This window comes from Manduca sexta, chromosome 10, assembly GCF_014839805.1.
Source record: "Manduca sexta isolate Smith_Timp_Sample1 chromosome 10, JHU_Msex_v1.0, whole genome shotgun sequence".
Lineage (NCBI taxonomy): Eukaryota > Metazoa > Arthropoda > Insecta > Lepidoptera > Sphingidae > Manduca > Manduca sexta.
In genome coordinates, this window is record NC_051124.1 from 6,043,596 (window position 1) to 6,059,564 (window position 15,969).

Consider the following 15,969-nt stretch of genomic DNA (forward strand, 5'->3'; position numbering starts at 1 on the left):
AAATATCGATATGAATAATTTCCAAACAAATCCACCCATCCCTGAGCCTGTGTGTAAACAAACATTATGATTTTAATGTATATAAATCACGCCTAAAAGGGTCCAAAGCTTAACAAACCAGATCCACATATAATTTTAAATGATAAAAACAAATTCAAAAAGTAAATATACAACGATATATACTAATTAACACAGTTACTAAGTTATGGATAGATATTCGGGGTCTTTCTTTCGTGAATTCGATTTGCATCCTTTCATACAACACTGAGTGATTTTCGAAATTTAACAAATACACTAATAAACAAACTAAACAATTGAGAATATTATTATATTACTTTAAATTCAATATTTATGAACATTTGTTTACATCGGTTGACACTATATGTACTTGCTGACAAGGCTGCATTAAATGGCGTCTTCTGCCGCAAGGCGGTCCCAGTGTGTTGAAGTAAACGAAATATTGCCATATTCGAAAAAGGAGTTATTTTTTGTCTTTTTTGTTGCGTTCCAAATAAGCTTTGAGTAAAAGAGATAGACACATATATTTACAATTCTGCGTCAATTTCCCTAACATAAATATAAATTATTCATATAGCTAACTTTTGAGGCCAGTCCTCTTTATTATTTAGTCATTGAGCGACGCGAGCGCGAAGTTGCCGCTTCGTCGACAGTTTCATGGTTTTGTAAATTAGCGTTTATGAAGATACACCTCTATAGACATTAGACAGTAGGCTTTGGTTTACCCGATACACATGCATAAAAATATGCACACCATAGTATTATTCGATCACCAATGCAATAAAATTTATAACAAAATTGTTAATTTAAATCATTATATTTTTCTTGTGCATGTTTACAGATCTATGTAGACATTAAAATATTTAAATAATACAGAAAACTGTAATTAAATCACTAACAACATGTGCGCGCTCCTTCCTACTTATAGTAACATTTTAACTTATCTGCTTGCAGAAGTCGGAAAGTATTGAAATAGTTCCTAAGTATTATCTTTTTCACCCTAACATTCTAATGTTTGTGACGACAATGTTTGGATGTTTCGACGTTTGTTAGAAATAATCGCAGATTTCGATGAAAGTGAAGGCCATGTCCTGGATTAACACGTGGGCTACTTTTTAACCGACTTCAAAAAAAGGAGGAGGTTATCAATTCGACGTGATTTTTTTTTTGTATGTTTGTTACCTCAGAACTCGCTCACTTATGAACCGATTTGGAAAATTCTTTTTTTATTCGAAAGAATTTCTCTCCAGATTGGTCCCATAAAATTTTTTTCAACATCGCTTTGGTAGTTTGGTTTTAAAATTAAAAAAACCAGAAAAATATGGTCGTCCAAGAAAACGAAATCGCGAATATAGCTTTCCTGTGACGTATTTAGTTATGTTTTTGCATTGAGTTTGGTTGACTGTACTTCTCACATACTTATACATACAGCATAACATCTTTTCCCCGTGTCAAAGGTAGGCAGAGGCGTAACATTTCATCGCGATAGTCGTACTGTGTGTGAAACATATCAGTTGTGTTTTTGGGTTGGGTTTAATTGACTCTACTTCTTACATACATACATATATGTATATAGCATCACACCTTTTCCCCTTTTCAGGGGTAGGCAGAGATGTAACACCTCAGCGCGATAGTCGTATCGTGAGCGAAACACAACTATGCAATTGAGACGGTCTGTTTTTACTAACACAAAAGCAAAAATAAAAATAATTTTAACAAAAAATTAAAGCGCCTTCAAAAACCACTCAAAATCAAAAAATAATTTCACATAACAGTTATATATTGGATACCAATTTTGGAGTCGGTGCCTAATTAAAATTGCTAGTTAAGCTAGATAAATACATTAACAAATATACGAAAACAATTTGCTGCCAGCGTACAAAGTCAGCAAGTCAGATCGTCACCGGAGATGAACGCACCGCCGCAGCAAAGCAAATGGAAGCTATTCAGTAAATATTTAAATTTGTGAACTGTACACTACCCAAATTCTTCCCCTGTTACCTATAGCTGGGCAAATATGGGTGTATTACACTCCCTGCCGCGAAAAAAGAGGAAATAAAAAGATGAAACACCATACATGTGCTTGGTATTGACCTTTCACTGTGTATATTTGTTAGTAGTAAACGCAAAGCTACTCCTTTTAATTGATTTGAAAGAAATTTAGTTCATAGATGGACTATGCAACAAATATAGCTAACTAGCAATTTTAATTAGGCACCGACTCCAAAATTGGTATCCAATAAATAACTGTTATGTGAAATTATTTTTTGATTTTGAGTTGTTTTTGAAGGCGCTTTAATTTTTTGTTAAAATTATTTTTATTATACATAATGATGGAAGTTTTTAATTACATTACGCCGGCGTCGTACTTTGTTTTAGGGAATTTTGCATCGGAAAAGGCTTTTCACACGGGCGAAGCCGCGAGCTACGCCGATAACATAAAAAAATGTAATGAGATGGTAGCGCAAAGTAATATTATACGTACGATATCTTTAGCTAGCTAGCGCGGTTGCATGCACTCGAGGTTCATACGAATAAGGTCTGGCGACTCTAGGAGCGTGATCTATAATATCGTTTATAATTACTAATTTTGGCGTTCTACGTTATAAGCAGCTCAAAATGTTAAGATACTGAGTATGTTGATAATGTTATGGAGATGATTTTTCTTTAATGCTTATGTCTCGTATTTAATTTATTATATAGGATGCGAGCCGCTTGGTCCTTAATATGGATTCAAACCATACAAAACAATACCAAGCTATGTTCGCAATAATTTTGTGGTCCTTTGAATCAACAAAATTATGATAAAAAGCAAATTCGGTCTAATTTCCTCCAAGACGATTATTTTATAGCTTTTTCTAACATTACAGCAACTCAAATCTATGAGGCTTCCTTAGGATCCTTTAATCGGTATAAGCAACCAAATCAATTGACATTCAATTTAAGTGTATAAATTAACTAAACTCTTACTCCTTTATTCATAGACGTTATTTATCTAAGGACGGAGCATTGCTAGGATAACAAGTCTGTTTCTCAGCTTTGTTTATCTGACATCATGCTGTGTGTTCAGCTTATTTATATGACAGCCAACAAGATTAAAGTTATATCTCAATATTAGCCAATCACCACGGCCCTATGCTTACTTAATGCGAAGGCTGCCATGCCGTCAACATTGAAAAACAGACTTGTTATCACAGCAATGCTTCGTGCTTAAATATATAACGTGTATGAATAACGGGGTTTTGATTTCTATATTTTTTTTGTAATCTCTACATGCAATGGGTCCTTTTCTTTAAAAAAGTCCTGTGAAAAAAAAAGTGGTATAACATAGTAAAACGTCATAATAGCGATCTAATCATTTTAGTTGAAATGTGTGCATTTACGCCCAAAATTAATAATTTATCTGCTATCCAAGACTGAAACCTATCTTAGATTTCCGACTATCTTTCGATTGGTCTCCTATCGGCATGCCAATATCTTAACTCGCCTATCATTGCTTGCCTTCAATGTTAGATCACTGACAATCCTTTCCAGATGCGTTCCCTCCTGACCATTCCATTTTATGCAGAATATTCCATTCTTAGAAAATTTACTTTTTGTATTTTCCATACAAAATATTCGTTTAAATATTTACCCAATTGCTAAAAATAAGTAAAAAAAATACGCTTTTTAGCCCTCATAACAAATAATCAATAATTGGTACTGCATATTTGAGGTACAAACTACTTATCTAGTTGAAATGGAACGTGAGTAATGTGGTTGCTAAGTGCTAACCTCAGAACACGAACAAGCATAGAAGGAATCTAAATTACCCTCATATACTTATCCTATTTTTTCAAATAGGCCAAAACGGTTGAAAAGAACGAGACGAATATTATGTTGCTAAGGTCGGCTTGCGTACACTTTAAAATTATCAAATGGTTACCTTTGGTCCTCTTTATGATGCCGAATTAAAAAGCAAATAAAATGTCAAATGTTCCGACTTGCCAACCTCAAAACAATGTCACAAACGCGCCCACACAATTTAGTTACGTTATACTTCAGCGCGTGCTTTTCAAAAGTGGCTGCATTTTGTGTAATATTTTTGTTGTTAATTTTAATAAATACACAGTACTGTTTAAGTAAAATATAGCCCTACAAACATGCAATGGCCTGCGTTATCGTGGGGTGTAAATCTCATTCTTCTCGTAAAGAAAATGAATATGAAATCATCAGCTTCCATCAGTGAGTAAACAAAGACCCTAATATATTTGCTTAAACCCTGTACATAAGTGCAAAAAGTGTTATTAATTATAGTTTATTATGCTGTAGTCATATTATAATCTGCTGTTGGCCATTCGATACAGTCATTATTAAGTATTTTTCATTTTTACCAATTTTCGTAGTCGTGTTCAATAGCGTTGTGCCGCATATTCTGTCAATAACATAGATGTTAGTATATTGTAGTTTGCTATTTTGCATAAATTGCCTTTTCCTTTCAATATACGGTGGTGTAGTGATAAAAGCCACTTGGAAACCGTGCGCGAAGGCTGGGGTCGAGGAAACTATCTGATTTTCATAGTGTGTTTCATACAATGTGTTTCATTGCAGATTCCCTACAGATGATGCTATGAGGCAAAAATGGATCGTTGCCATAGTTCGCCCCAATTGGCATTGGAAAAAACAGCACCGTGTTTGCTCTAAGCATTTCGACAAAGTTTTATTAACATTGAAATAGGTTATCAAACATATGTGACATGAATGATACCGCTGTGTTTTAATTTTACTGTCCCATTTTAGTAGCTTCTGTCAAATCAGACGTCTTGAGTATCTTTTAATTCCTAAGAAAGTCAGAAAAGAACAGAAGGGGTACTGGCTTTCTCCTAGACGAAATTACGGCCGATTTTTTGTTTGTCACTGACAGCGGTTTCCATTCCTTCCGAAATTTTTAACATTTTCTTAATTTAATTATCTAAATGCTACAACATTTTTGTGTGAATGACATTTCGGAAGGCATGGAAACTGCTCTAAATCGCAATTAAAAATGGACAAAATTTTGTTCGAAGAAAGCCTATGTAGGTAGTTCTATAGTTTATTGTAATTTAACAGCTTCTTAACGAGTGCTTTTATATACCCAGACTTCTTTTGGTACTTGAATATGAAATCAGGGTTTTGATATCTTTTTTTAGACTTTATCTAGAATAGCAATCGCAACGGTTTGTAGTTGACTGACCGAAAAGTGTTTATTTTAGGTCTGTGAATTTACCATAGTCGATAGACAAAGCATCTATCGATATCGATAAGATGTCAGAAGGGATCGCAACACAATTAAATATCTTGCTGTCTAAGACAGAGTACACTCAAATGTTATAGTGTTACTTCTATGCTTGTCATTGTTCTGAGGTGCTAACATAATATTTTGACACTGAAGTTTAATAACATCGTTCAGAATTTATTAATAAATATTTAAAAGGTTTAGTTTTTAGTACGAAGTACGCAGTAAACTCGGTGCCATTTAATAATAATTGGACTCTGGACACATTATCCAGTGTTATGGAAAAAAATACAATTCCGTTATACATGACTGTTGTATAACTTTAACCGTTTACACAGCGCACGCAATAGAAGCTCTCAAAAGTAATCAATTAACCCCGTTTTTGGTCCCATTGGTTAAAGTGTGATGATATACACCCTATAATAGCCATCCTCAATAAATGGGCTATCCAACACTAAAAGAATTTTTCAATTCGAACTGTAAGTTCCTGAGATTAGCGCGTTCAAACAAATAAACATACTCTTCAGCTTTATATAATAGTATAGATAATGTATGGAAATTTTGCCTGTTTCTATGTATTTAACTTTCAACTAATAAAACTATGTTAATTAGTAATTGTTATTTTGAATTACAAATGTAGATAATCAATAAAATTAAATAGCAGTGATTGTAAAGGTATTTTATTTTACTAAGTAAAGAAGTTATTTGTTAATGCTTTTGTTTCTCCAACATCTTGATTCTCTATACTGTTCTCATCATGAATAATATCAGCAGTTGGTAACTTCACTTCGGTTGGAACTTCCTTTAACCTGTGATTTCGACAAATATTGTGCAACACTGCGGATGCAATTATTATTGCTCGAACTTTAGGTGAAGATAAGCGCAATGTCAGTGCAACCACAGGGAAGCGACGCTTCCATATACCAAATGTCCTGAAAGTAATATTAATATTTTAGAATAAGTTTTATATAAGATTTGTATGAAAACTAATGATAAGTAATGAATATAATTGTGATTTTAATAAATTACTTTAGACGTTATTATATACGAGGTAATTTATTACGTACTTTCTTTAGGGGATAGTGTCAAGAACTACTGAAACACATTTAATAATTATTTCACTAATTGAATAGATATAATTAATAGGTATGTAATGCATGACTATAGTCTAGAATAATAGTTATAATAAATAAATAAAACCATAGTACCTAAAAAAAGAATGCAATTACCCCTTGTTAGTACCTATCAATAGTTCGGTAGGTACGGTATTTTTTTGTAAATAATGTCAAAAATTATTTACCTTGAAGAAGTAACACGAATATACGGCATCAGTTTAACTAACAATGATTGGCAATCAGATTTCAAAAGCCTAAATCTAAACGTGAAATCAAACTCATCCAGGGTCTACATGAAGTTATCTTTTCATTACCCGTGATGAGCTAGTCCCTTCAAATCACTGTCGTCACTATCACTGTAGAATATGGAAATTTGCCTTTTCTTTTCCTTAAAATCAGTGTAAACGATATTCAAAACATACGGAGTAAACCGAGGAATTGTTCCGATTGGAAAATGCGATTGTTTACAATAATCGAATCAAATGTCAAAATGGTTAGATAAGGTATTGGCAAGCGTAAACTGTCATGTTCAAACAGAGGGGAATCTATGATCTGTAATCCGTCCTCTCAAAGATCGATTATTATTAGAGATAGCTTACTCAATCTATGGATTGGTTATTGGCATGCTTTATTAAAAAAAACGAATTAATTATCAGTCTTAGATAGCATACATTGGATTAGGATTGATTATCAATTTCGGGCGTTAATAGTTTTAAATTCTCTCAATATTTTATTGACCATGTATCGCCATGATCAATAGGAGCTGAGCATTAATGAAAACTGATCTTTAGGCGACCGCCGCGCCGGGCCGAGTCCCTAACCTATATGCAACGCACAGCATACCAACTAAAACTCCACGGTGGCCCTCTTCGTCTCATTAGGGACGGCTACGGGCTTCCACTGACGAAAGTGTTTTAGTCGTCGTCCGCAATCACCCCTGCGCGGTGCCGCTTGGTGCAGCCTGTCTGTTTGGTGGGGCGGGGGCTCAGAAGCCCCCGCGCAACCGAAGAACTCTCAGCGTCAACGGCAGCATGAGGCTGCCGTCCATTCTGGGGATCACCACAATGTGCGAAATGTGCACAACGTACATTTAGGGCGGACGACCTCCAGCCGCCCGCCGACGATCCCCCGATGGCCCTATTAGTCGCCTTTTACGACAGGCAGGGGATACCGTGGTAGAATTCTCCAAACGCCACCTATCCACAGGGCGGCAGCCCTATCTGTCTGCCTGTCTGAACGTAATAAACTAAAAAACTATACAACGGTTTTCGATGAAATTTTATATGGTGATAGTTTGAGAACCTGAGAAGAATATAGGCTACTTCCTATCCTGGAAAAATATATGGTGGGAATTCTATCCCGGAAAACTGCTTCACGCGGGCCGAGCCGCGCGCAAAAAATAATTGTAGGTATAAAGTTGTCAATTTCGTACTTTTCTATTCAGTTTACATCTATCTGCCTGCGGTTATCTCTTATCATAAATCGTTGATTATAAGTACATAGTTCAAACAAAAACATCCAAACATTTTCATATATTTTTGCATTTATGTATAATATTAGTAGTAACCTCCAGTCAGAGAACCTCTGAAAGTGAGGGCAATAAGTGAGATAACATAAGATTAACACTGATTTGTTGATTGATAAATACTCGAATGGGCAAGAAATCTTGTAATTTCTATAAAAAAAATGTTTATTTACTCAGTATTACCTTGTCAACTCTGTGCCATTATAATTTAGAAAAGTCTTAATGTCTCAGAAACTATTTAAAAAGTGAATGTGCCAATAAAAAACCTCTATATAAAAAAAAATTAATAATTTTCACCGACATTAAATAAACAATATGATCCAAAAAGTGGACCAACTATTGTATATTTACTTTTATCAGAAAATATAATATTTTTGGTAATATTTTTCCTTAATTATGTCTATGTTTTTTCTAAGTATAACCACTGAACAGCGATAAGTGTCTTTATTTATTTATATTTTAATTTTTTAACTATACAACTTCTTCGCGTATGAATGCTCATTCATTATGTTTTTTTATACGGCACGACAAAGTGAGCCCACTGCACCTGAGGGTAAGTGGAGCTGGGTCCAATAGAATGTCGACTGACGAGAGATGATTGTCCTTTGACAAGCGACACAATTATGCGGGCCTGTCGGAACCGAATATACACAGGCTGATTCCAGAACACGACACACGTGAGCAACTATGGCTGGTTTTAATATCTTGTGTACGGTAGTCGCTATCCGGGCGGATATTAAATATATTCTAGCCCTATCCCACCAGTAAGCACCAGTTTCCGTCCCAACGGCTTAATGTCTATGGCAACTCTCTTTTATTATAACTAGAAATTTCGTAAATATGTCGGTTAAGAGATTTAGAACTGGGGACTGGGGTACCCATGAAATGGAACTTGTCTTGAGCAGTGTGCGGCCACACCACCATGCTGTAATTCCACTAAAATTAATGGATTTTCGCTGGTACATGCCGTGGATAATCGGCAGGTAACAGATCTTGAACTCTTTGTTCATGGTAGGATTATTAATAATTTCTGTTTAATTGGTGATGTGCCGAATTTATTGCGTAACAAATGCACAGACATATGTATGTATGTGTACCGACAACACTAGTTATAGGATCGTTTTCAATTTGGATAGGATTGTTTTCAATTGGGCCAGTATCGTAACGTTCGTCGACTATTTCTTCATAATTTTCCAACAAATTCGTCCTTCTAAGTAGTCGTTGTAGGCACTTATGAAATTTAAGTGACCAGTACGTCATCATAACGAGCGTGATCGGTATAGGGCTCACGCTACATGTAAGACCGACTTGCAGACTGTCCCCGTTACACGAGCTATAAATGTAATGCTTTTCTGCATATTTTAGAGGTGTGTAATTAATAAGCATTGTATGTTGTTAATAAACAGCCAAATCACAACCAAAAACAAGGTCCAATTCAAGCATAGGTCGTAACAAATGCAATTGCATCGTATTAAGAGAATGACAATGGTAGCACGTATGTAATTTCGCGTGATAAGTAACTGAGTAAAAACTGCGTTGATGAATTGCTAGAAATCGGGTCTTGTTAAAAACAACGAAAAAGCTATTTCAACAGCTAGTAAAATATTAGGGCTTCAAACATCTTTAGTAAAGGCGTAGGTCATACAATTCTTTTTTACACTGACTTATAGGCCTTTATTTATAGACAATGACATATTTAGAGACGGCGTGTATAATAAAATGATAGATTATACGTGTCTTTAACGAAACATTGTTAAAAAAAAAATTAGAAGACACAAGGAATAATTAGCAGAACGTGAAACGACATTTATTGTTTTTGTTTTCAATTTGCTGGAGGTCTGTGTTTCGTACGCGTATTACACAGAATCCACTCATTGTATTCAAAACCTTATTACTGAATAATTATAGCTTTAGGTTATTTTTTTCTGTGTTTTATTGTAATGTCAGTGATAAGAGTCTCTGTAGAGTGTGCTGTATGTGTGTGTGGCCGGCAAAGGGTAGGGGGTCTCGTTATTTGATATGATGACCATAACTTTAGGTATGAATAACATTTAACGTTTATTTTATTAAAAAAAATACCTACAGAATCAAGATATAAAAGTATATGAGCAGAGTGGAGGTTGACCGTACACATATGAAACACTAGCTTTTGTTCGCGGCTTTACCTGCGCAAAAGAGTATACCGGGATAAAAGTCCCGCTATATATTATCCCGGGATAGAAAGTAGCCTATGTCTTTCCCAGTGTCTCAAACTATCTCAACACCAAATTTCATCGAAATCCTTAGGGTAGTTTTAAGTTACTCGCGTCCAGAAAGGCAGATAATTGGGGCGAGGCTGGTATAATAATAGTTTATTAGAACTTTTAAGAGGAATAATACCCTCATACATGATTGTTACGCAACTTTAGTATCAATACATATTATATGGATACTATTTATCTTATGACTTTGATAAGGTGTCAGACACAGGTGCATACTCATTCATGCATTTGAAATTACAACCTACCTATACAAATATCGATGGTTGTCACCAGTTTACACGTAACTTTTTTATGCTAGTGATGTGACTTACAAAATATAAACTATATTTCAAATATAGTTCGTAGTTTCATAAATGACAACTTTTTAATTTTTTTAAACAAAATCATTTATCAAATTGCCTTAAGTGGTGAGTTTGAAATATGTAATACACTTTTAATAACAAAATATTATATAAGATATTACCTATAAAGGACAATGCCCAAAACCAGGCTATCTTTGCGTCAGTCATGCGTCTTAACCAAATATCCACAGAAAATCATCATTTTAATTATTACTTCATTTGTATTTATTTCAGTCGTAAGCGAATGGGGGTTTAAAAGATATGAAAAAAAAAGTTGTTTAATTGTTGCAAATGAAACACCGGATAATTTACTGTCAATATGGCGAAATGATACCAATTTGTAACAAATTCCCATTTTAAATGTAATAAAAAAGTAAATATTATGTACAATAAATATGCTTGTACTTGAATCTATAAAATATATGTATATTATTCTGTAACAATATATTTATTCATCTCAAATATATTGTTATAAAATAATACATTTTACTTAATAATTATGACCAAACTCCAAATAGCTGGTAAAAAAGAGAAAATATTAATTGTTCCAAAAACAAACAAATGGCGACTTGTACTTGTATTGACAGAAATACTAAAGTCAGCTAAAATATGTCTGGATTTATTTTTAAATTATAAAAATATGGGTACAGATTATTATTACACTGGCAACTGAAATTAGTGACATTTCGACACTTCAGATTTGTTTGAATGTTAAATCATTATATATTATATTTTAATATTTTATCTTACTCAAGATCGGAGTGTTTTTCTTATGTATTTTAATGTTTAGTGAGAAATCCTCTGTTAAAAAAACAACGTATATAGTGTGTGTTTCGAACTTTGAGACGGAAGGCTTTTAGTGAGCAACACAATGTCGTCTAGAGCCTAGACCCAGGACAGTTAATCGAGACGGCTTATCCTGGCGGTGTATTGACTGCACCTTTGCGGTGCCACAGCAACGAGTATATTTATTGGACGAGTTGTCCAGTTTGTAAGTTATGTAGATTATTATTAACATACCCACAATGTGGGAAAAATCTTGCCAAAGTTAAAAAAAACAGTTTAACAATAATAATAATGGAAACATGTTTACTCAACTTCTACATTATATTTTAGGTTTCAATGCTGGAATGAGTTTGTGCTGCCTGCTGGAGATCAGCTAATAGAAAGGTTCACAGACAATATGACATGACCCAACCAGCGCTGCAAGAAGTGATTCACTCAGTTCAAGAGTATATATAAACCTGCTGCAGCTATATCAAATTCTTGTTTTCATTTTGGGATGCCAAGAATATATACCTCTATTAAAAATATACATCTATATAAAAATATACATAGGATTTCGTATTTCTCGTTTTATTTTTCTTTCCCTATGATAATTAACTATTAGCCTAATCAGACTGTGAAGTGAGTTGCCTGGGATCAGAATCCTCCAAAGACTGTTGGCGTCAGGCATACGGCCGGTCATAAAAGCTAAGCTGAATCTATTCTACAATATGTATTGACGCCATATTGGAGTGAGATAATTGTAGGTGGAAAAAAAGATTAGGTAATCCATGTAATAGAATAAGTCGTAATTCAGAAAAATATATACACAAAAGGTCAGGTAACATATCCTCCGTGGAAAAACTAATATTCCGTCATTCTATCTTAGAAGTTTTATTGAAGTTTCGTTTTATCAGATATGTTACTACCTATCAGTTTCTTATGAGGGCAATTAAAGGTAGGTGAAAGGAACGTCCAATAATTGTTTATTGCAATAACAATTAGGTACTGCAATATTGAACTTACTTAGGCACGTAACTACTTTCTACCGTACATTATTGCAGTCCATACTTAACCTCAAAATAACCGCGTTATAAAATTACTCCGAACTCCCATCGAATATCCAATTGTTTTACATTTTTATAAAAACTAGGATATATTCCCTATAGTTTAGTGAAGGTTTTGTACAGACGCAAGCGTAGCCCAACTTTCATACAAAAATGGGCATTCTCCTTTGAAGTACCCTGAGTCAGTTTCAGATAAAATAATGTAGGTGTCAGGTTCGACAGAACAAATGAATCTTTTATAATGAAGAATCTTTTATAATCAAAATGTCTCACACGTATTTAATTTGATTACCTTTTTCGGAATTAAATTGTACCTTACGAAGCGGTGTATCCACATTATTTTTAAGGTGACGATGTTTTCATGAAATTAACCCATTTGCCATCGGAATGATTGAAATGTTAGCCGGCTAACATGACAGCTACATGACACTACGCGTGTCGCGGAATAATAACCTTATTATGTAATAAATAATGTAAACTGTGGCTGATGATGTACAATAATTTAATAACATATTCAATCTAGGTGTTTCATGATAGGAAAAAATGCAAATTCCACAGACAAAGTCACTTGTGGAGTCACTAACTCATAAATATTTATTTCCGGCTTGTATGTGATTTACTAACCACACACGCTATCCTCAAGACAAAACCAAGACACAGTCGACACTTAAATTTTATAATATTCTCATTAATTTATCATGGCTGTAAGTATTTTAAACCAAATAAACCAACTGTTCACTATATATCAGACATATTAAAAATCCTACCTAATTTTGGTGTTGTGACATTTGGCAAAATGTCATATAAGTATGACTTGTTTTTCATTTTAACCAATGTGTCTGTCGTTGACTGATCTTAGAATTAATCGCTTCATGATATAGCCAAGTAAAACTTACCATATCGTTTAAACGTTAACTTTGATGTCTATCCACGTTTGGCCACATTATTAATGTAGGGTGTCCATGATATCAAGCGGTTTAATAAAAAATGCAAATAAAAAAACTTATATAGTTTTCTTCTTAGTACAAAAAAATCTCATTGCTTGGCTTGCAGTTGGCAGTTGGCTTGCGGTTTGATCGCTTCATCTTTATCTTCTATTTGCGTATTATTATTTGCGTTTTATCACAGTGATACGTCACGAAAATAAACCGCTATCAGCGCCTCTAACGATGGCCAATATATCTATTTTACGATAATATGATCATTTATGTTGGCCAGCTGATGAAATAGCCGTGCATTTAGCTGTCTACATTGCCAAACGTTAATTATTCCTTGATCTAACCAGGCCATATCATGATGTGGACAGCAGAAATTGTCTATTTCATGTAATACAACAATTTCATTAAATGGTACATCATGAAATTATTAATTTTTAGATTTGGCCCGAACATGACCAAGTTAACATCTTATCTTACGATTTTCGAAATAAGTAAACTTCATGGAGTATTTATTGTTTCACTTATTCTCGTATAGAATCTGACACTGACTGCCTCGCTGGCATCATTGTAGTTGTACACGATACAAGTTCGACTAGCGCGCTGAGGTCCTGGGTTCAAATACCGGGTTGGGCCAAAATAATTGTGACTGGGCTTTTTCATCTTAAAAAAATACTCAGTTGTGACTGACTATTTTTTTAAGAACTCCGAACTGTGGTTCGGAGTCAAAAAGTTGGCGGTGTGATAACCTCCGTGCCTCGAAAAGCACGTAAAGCCGTTGGTCCTGCGCCGGATCTCTCTCCGGTCATGTCGGATTGCCGTCTCACCGGACTATGAGAGTGAAGGAACAGAAAGTGCCCCTGTGTATTGCGTACACACTTGTGCACTATAATATATCCTGCGTAAGTATGCAGGATATAATTAGTGCTGATCTCCATTGTGATTGGCTCCCGTGGCCGAAAATCGGTTAGGAAGGAATCGAATCAATAGAATCTGTATTATTCGAGATGAGTAAGATTGATGTTCCGCAACTTTTATTTTAGTCTGGTATCTAATGGTATTATTAATTAATTTTATTTTTCTCTTCATTATTAATAAATTAATTTGAGCTGAGAACAGCGTTGACATAAATGTCATTAAAATAATAACAATTATCTACGCTGCGCGTGTACGTAAGTGGATATTTTTGGTTACGCGTTTTTATTTTAACGACTGGTTATTCGAAAATATTTAGACGATTACTACTTCGTCGAACGACCTACGCTTATATTTTAAGAATGGTTATTTGTCTGGTAGGAGAAGAGAAGCCATTAAATATGATTGTAACTGGGGGACCTGCGCCGGCTTCGCCACAGAGCAGAACGGCAGGACATCTACCTATCTCCATAACAAATTGCCCGCGGTTTCAACCGAGAAAAAAGTTTTTTCCATAAATAGTTGCCATACATTATTTTAAATAAACTGATAGTTTTGTATGGTTTGATATGGACATACTAAAAACGATCAGTATTAGGTTAGTCGTATTTTAGACATTAATTTGACATACGTACAAGTATATTTTGGTTTCACATTGTGCAAATTGAGCGCGTTCGTTGCATACGTTTTATGTTTGGCATAATATTATAATACAACGCGATATCCGCGGTTGGTTCCATCCCGTTAAAATACGTCAATAATTATTTTTTATCCTTGGAAGATTCTTTTCGGACTTGTTGACTACGATGTCGTTATTACCGTACGTTTCCACTAACTACACACAAAAATAAACATTGAGGATGTTTCCAAATCAAGCCTTGTAACAATGTTAGTCGGACTGTGTGTTGACATGTTAACCCGACTAATCAATTATAAAGATTTTGTAAAAAGTTGTGTTCTCTCTACAAATCAAATTGACATGCTTATCCGATTAAATGACAATGTCTGATGAACGCGGTCATTTAACAAAGTCGTTTTTTTTTTTGGTAAATTATGCGACGATGTTAATCTTGACATGTTTAAGGTATCATTTGACTAGTTCCTATTAAACATGTTAACCCAACTTTGTGTTATGACTAGTTACAAATATTAATTATGTCTCTGTTATTATTGTTAATCCACGAGTAGAAACTCACGGTGAGGCCATGTATGTACAGTAATTAGTTAATGACATGAATTTCTGCAGAAATTTTGTAGACATTCTTTATCAACGTAATAAATGTACTTTGATGTATCAAAGTGAGTAGTCATTCGAAAGCCGATTAATTTAACACTGCCAGTACACAGCTACTCTGTAATTTAACGATGCTGGATTGTTTTAAAATACGATTACAACCATAAATTAATTATTACACTGCAGCATAGCTCTGAAAATAAATGATATTTACTCAATATGACAGTAGTGTAATTTTCCCGTAAAAGAAAAAGAATCTTTATAAAAAATTAAGCTTTTAATGGAACCAAGTTTTACTTATGAATTTAAAGGACGAAACAACCTTTGTTGACACTTAAAGTACGAAATGTTTTGTATCAGACTTCAATTATTATTTATAAGCGACCCGTTTTTGCTTCTCATAGATGCAATTTACCTGGTGTGATATGAAATTTGTATACTATAGTACTACTTGAGAAGTTGGTGATGATAAATTTATCGTTTTGAAATACATATCTAGGATCACTAAAAAAACCTATATCCGGGTCTGTTCGTTTGCT

The 15,969-nt window shown here is 34.2% G+C and overlaps 1 protein-coding gene and 1 long non-coding RNA gene across 2 annotated transcripts in view; both read left to right on the top strand.

Moving 5' to 3' along the window:
* LOC115455794 (protein split ends) overlaps positions 1-15,969 on the top strand; it is a 90,821-nt gene that overhangs the window by 40,039 nt on the left and 34,813 nt on the right. The window lies entirely within an intron of this gene.
* LOC119188957 lies at positions 11,335-11,861 on the top strand. Its single transcript, XR_005112179.1, has 2 exons — positions 11,335-11,505; positions 11,631-11,861. It is a non-coding gene; the product is annotated as an uncharacterized LOC119188957 (long non-coding RNA).